The sequence below is a fragment of the Thermobia domestica genome, chromosome 1, assembly GCF_964235325.1.
Source record: "Thermobia domestica chromosome 1, izTheDome1.hap1.1, whole genome shotgun sequence".
Classification (NCBI taxonomy): domain Eukaryota; kingdom Metazoa; phylum Arthropoda; class Insecta; order Zygentoma; family Lepismatidae; genus Thermobia; species Thermobia domestica.
In genome coordinates this window covers 71,033,147-71,039,269 of record NC_137454.1, presented here as the reverse complement: position 1 = coordinate 71,039,269, position 6,123 = coordinate 71,033,147, and positions in this window count along the sequence as shown.

Below are 6,123 nucleotides of genomic sequence, written 5' to 3'. Positions count from 1 at the left end.
AAGGAGATGCGTTGTCGCCATTATTATTTAACTTTGTGCTGGAATACGCCATAAGGAAAATCAAAGATAGCAACCAGGGCCTAGAGTTGAACGGCATTCACCAGGTTATGGCATATGCTGATGATGTAAATTTAATAGGGGATGATAGGAGAACAGTAGAAATAAATGCAGAGATCTTATTAAACGCTTGCAGGGACATGGGTTTAGAAGTAAATGCAGAGAAAACTAAATACATGGAAGTGCGTCGGGACCGTAATACGGCAAATTGTGGAGGCGTTAAAATATTAAATAATGCTTTTGATAAAGTGGATAGTTTCAAATATTTAGGATCAATATTAACAGACGAAAATCATATTCACGAAGAAATTAAATGTCGACTAAAAGCAGGGAATTCGTGTTACTATTCGGTTCAAAATCTCTTGTCGTCGCGAATTCTGTCGAGGAATTTGAAGCTTAAAATATATAAAACGATAATCATGCCTGTTGTTCTGTATGGTTGTGAAACATGGTCGCTTACTTTGAGGGAAGAACATAGACTGAAAGTATTTGAGAACAGGATCCTGAGAAGAATATTCGGACCCAAGAGGAACGAGAATGGGGAATGGCGGAAGCTTCATAACGAGGAACTACATAGTTTATACGGTTTACCCAACATTGTTAGGGTCGTCAAGTCTAGGAGGCTTAGGTGGGCAGGTCATGTAGCTAGAATGGAAGAAAGTAGAAACGCTTTCAAAGTCTTGACTGGTAGACCCATAGGAAAACGACCATTAGGAAGACCTAGGCGCAGATGGGAGGACAATATTAAGATGGATCTCGCAGAGATAGGAATACAAAGTAGAAACTGGATGCAATTAGCTAAGGATAGAAGTCAGTGGAGAGCTTTTGTGAACGCGGCACTGAACCTCCGGGTTCCATAGGCCATAGAGTTAGTTAGTTAGTTAGTTAGTTATGACAACCCCCCCCCCCCAGAAGTCGGTCCTGGATCCGCCCCTGAATATATCAGAGTAGTTTTTGTTCTGTTCGTTATAAAACATTTCATGCATATCTTAAATATTGTTTTAATAAAAAGCCACCCAATTTATTACAACCATATGTAGCAGATTTTAATGCTTAAACTTTAAATAGAGATCATAACTGTTTAAAGACGATTGTCTTTGTCTTTGAGTTCCATAAGCGGATAACAATATAGGGTTTTCAGCTACAGCCGGAAAGGGAAAGAGAAGAGGGCAGGATTTAAACAAAACTGTATGTATTAATACATCTGTTTTCTCCTTCATGGCCTATTCTTTCTCCCGCGACAAGCAGAAAAATTTTCCTTCGAATTTTTCCCCTCCCATGCAGAGAGCGACATAGTTTACACTAAGACTCCACCCTGTTTCCTTTCCTCCCGTCTGCAGGAAGGGGGTAAGAAAAGAAAATTTTCAGCCACGAAAAATGTATAAATACATTGTAAGTAAGGCCAAGCCTTTAAAGGGCTCTCCTGTGATAGTAATGTACACTAAAAAGTATTAAGCCAGAACATATGAACAGAAGGTAATATCAAGCAATGTGACTTGCGCTACGTTGCCATATATCTCATGGACATCAATCGGGGCTGTGAACTCCACTTAAAATAATTAATTTTATTATTTCGTCTTTACTAATTGTTCATAATATTTTGCATATAGTAAATAGTTTTCTAGCTTCCCCTTCTCCAGACTATTCAAAAAAGTGTGCTCCAGCAAGGAACTGGGAGTTTGGCTATGGGCATATAAATGAAGTACTCACCAACTACATATACAAAAATTGTTCATATTCATATTCATATTCATATTTATTTGCCTGTCCATAGCTTACAAATGAGGACAATCCTCAATTAAGCATTACAGTTGTCAGATATGATTTACATTCTCTATATATTATTAGTAAGATAAGTTTCCACAGAGTAATAGCTTTTTTCTAACAATAATTCTAACAGAGTATTTCTGAATATCCGTTTTTCGTTAATGTCCTTATACTTTCTTGGTAATTTGTTATATAATTTTATACAATTCATATACACAGTTTTGCTAAAATTTGCATAATTCTGTTGGATAATATACATATTACAATTCTGCCTAGTATTGTATGAGTGAATCGTATTAGCTAAAGTAAATAAATCATTGTGCTCGATTACATACATAATTGTGTGATATATATATAAACTAGGTAATGTCAATAATTTATATTTTTTTAAATATTTTTACATGAGGATTGTTCAGGCATACTAAACATTATTCTAATAATTTTTTTCTGTATTCGGAATGTACTAGCACTTATTCTCGAATTCCTCCAAAATATAACACCATAGTTTATTATTGAAAAAAACTTTGCTATAGTATAAGGACATGACAGCTTCCTTGCACAAACTACCTTGCAACCTACGGAATGCAAAGCAGAGTGAACTGAGTTTAGTATTAATGTATTCAACATGAGTATTCCATTTAAATCTTCATTAACATACTGTATACTAATAGAAATTTAATAGATGTTTGACATAATTCTACAGTGTCTACAGTTATTGGTACAAGTTCATTTCTTTGGCCCGGGAATCGAAATTTGACAATGTTAGTTTTTCCTAAATTCATAGTTAATTTATTTATGTTCAACCAACTAATAATTTTTGTTAGCGTCTTTGTAGTGAGCCTTTCTGCTTCATTTACTGAGTTTCCACTGACAAGAACATTTATGTCATCAGCATACAATGTTGACTTCACACAGCCTAGACTGTTAACCAAATCATTAATATATACAAGAAACAAAAGAGGTCCCAATATTGATCCTTGTGGTACTCCTTTTGTTACTTTCATTAAAGATGATTTAAACATTTTTCTTCTGCCATTTACCTCTTTACAGATGCCAACAGTTTGACTACGTTCAGATAAATACGACTTTATCCAATTGTTTGCCACAGCTCTGATGCCATAAGAATACAATTTTTCTAGCAAAATACCATGGTCTATAGAATCGAACGCCTTAGATAAATCAACAAAAATACCAATTACATGCTTTCCTTTATTGATATCCATTGCTACATCAGAGATGAAATTAAAGATTGCAGTGTTGGTTGACTTCTGGCTTTGAAACCGTGTTGACTTTTGGATATTATATTATTTAAAAGGAAAAGGTTATTTAGTCGCGCTTTCATTGCTAACTCAAATATTTTATAAAAGCACGACAAAACTAAAATAGGACGATAATTATTTAACTCCAATTTACTTCCCTTTTTATACACAGGTGTAACTCTAGCTAACTTAAGCCGCGTAGGAAAAATTCCTGTCAAAAATGAATAATTTATTATATGACAGAGTTGATGTGCAATAAGAAGAGAACTTTCCTTTACAATCATGGATGGCACTTCATCCTAACCTGGAGAGCTGGAGCTTTTTAAGCTTTTTATTATTTGTAAGATTTCCTCTGGTGTAGCTGGTTTCAGGAAAAGCGACTTAGTTATTCCGCTCTGTAGCTTAGAGTTATTTTCTTGATGAGCTATTTTGATTGGGTTAAATGTTTCTAAAGTTAAGAAATATTTATTAAAATGATTTGCAATCTTATCTGGGTTACATACTACTTGAGAGTTTATTTTTATTGCATCAACTCCTGTTGTTTTTACCTTATTCATCTTACCATTAATTAACTTCCACATAGTTTTACTTTTGTTTCTCGCTGCTAAGATGTAATTTGTACTGTGTAAAAGTTTTGCTGTTCGTATGACTCTTTTGTATGTCTTTCTATAGTATTTTACATATTCAATAAATTGAGGTGTTACATCTTTACACGTTTTTAGTTTTTTTGGTAACTCAAGTAGTTTGAGTTTAGAAGTTCTAATTCCTATAGTGACCCATGGTTTCCCCATCCTAACCTTACTGTAGTTCTTTCTGGGAAACGCAATATTGAAGTGAAAGAGAAATGTATCTAGAAAAAAGTTAAATTTACCATCCATATCACCAATTTCATATATTTTGTGCCAGGTTTCTTGTGCTAGCAAGTGTAGAAAGTAATTAATATTAGTTTTTGAGAAACATCTTTTTTGTTATAACTTCTGATTGAGTAGGTACGAATATTTGAGATGTGTGTATTTGCCCTGTTGCGGAAGTACCACAGGATTGTGAAACTTGGATATTTGGATAGGGCACATATTATTTTCTAAGTAAAGTCTTGACCCGACTGCGGTAGGTCCCATCCTTTGGGAGCTTGGACCTTTCAAGTTCATTTCTTCATGTGTTCGGCAGCCTATAACTCCGAGAGGAAGCATTTTTACACCCAGGTTGGTCTATACTTTTTGTTTTATCTTGGTGTTAGAAATCACTTCCGATACGTTGTCGGCGTTGTTTTGAAACATCATGTATATACAAATGTCATACGAAAAGTAATTCAATTATTATATAATTAAAGATATAATATTAAAATTTTGCAATTATAAAGAGAGAAGATAATTACTTTGATACTCAAATTTGATAAATATTGCTAATAATAGGCTTTTTAAACTTGAGAGAAGATCGCGTTAATAATTGAATTGAAAATGCACTTACTTAAATCACCAATTGACTTCTTTACTCACGTTGCATCGCGTTGTATATGATATTACCATATTACCACTGTCCTCGCAACCATAAACTAATGCAAACATGATTTGTGAATGTAACATGAAAATAGATGGGTCAGAATACATAGTAAATTTAACACCACCATGGAGTCGGATTCCAACAAAATATACAGGATAGGCCATATGGAACACATTTAAAGTGCATTTATGGAGTATGTTGAACACAATATTTATTACTACCTGTATGAAACACATTGCTAAAAAACCGAAAGTTTTGCACTATATTCAGCGAAGATTACCTCCCTTAGATAGGCACAACCTTAATGAGAACATTTTTGGCCCTAACAATCATGTTCAGCATTGTCTCGCGCAGAGTTTTGGAAGAAATGGATGCTATCTGCCTTCGGATGCTGTTCATTGAAGGTAAATGAAATGAAATGAAATCTTAAAGTTTTATGTCCCACGGTTATGACGGTTAGGCTAAAGGAGACGATGATGATGAGAGATGAGTGAAATGGTGGAATGAAAAAAGTGGGAGGAAACGGGAGAACCCCGAGAAAACCCACGAGCACGGTGTTTGTCCACCACAAAGCCCACACGGCGCGAGCTGGGAACGAATCAGGGACCCCAAGCACTGGAGGTGAACGCTCTACCACTGAGCCACCGTGCACCCTATTCATTGAAGGTAGTGAACTTTGTAGTGTACACCTTTTCCTTCCGATAACCCCACAGGAAATAGTCCGATCTAGTTAGATCGGGGAATCTGAGTGGCCAATGGATATCACCGAATCTGGAGATGAGGCATCCTGAGAAGTGTCGTCGAAAGGTTGTCAATGTCACTACTGCGGTATGCTGGTGGCATCATCCTGCTGCATCCACATGTCCCTTAGGCCAAGCCGTTTCATTTCGTGATTTTTTTTCGGGACATTGTGTTGTACCGTTCAGTAGTGTCGTTACGTCCGTTCTCCAGAAAATAGGGATCTAGGCCTATCATGCAGTCATGACTCACTGCACACCGCATAGTAATATTGGCACTGTGCGATGGCATTTCATGCAACAGTTGCGAATTTCATTTAGCCCAGAATCAAGAGTTTTGTTTATTGACATAACCACTGGGGTGGAAATGACCTTTGTCGGACGTAATAAGCTATTGCAAAAGCCAGCACCTTTGCTGATAGCCATTCCAGAATGTGGTTCGTTGAACGCTATCTTGGTCGAACAATTTATGTACCAGTTCTAAAAATACAGTTGTAAGTCCTTTTAAATATTCACTGCACACTTCGAATATGCACTTGACGACACAATACCGAGTTGACCCTTTGGACTTTGAGGGGCACGATGCTCATTGGTAGGCGCTTACTTCTGGTCCTCGAGTTCCTGGTTCGATCCCCGGCCAAGTAAGTTTGTGGTGGACAACATCGTGTCTGAGAGTTTTCTGGTGGTACTCCCACTTTCTCATTCTACCAATTCATCCATCATCATTCACTTGCTTTAATCATCGTCTCTCTTAACCTAAAGGGCATAATCGTGGGATATTAAATTCAAAAATTTCATTTCAT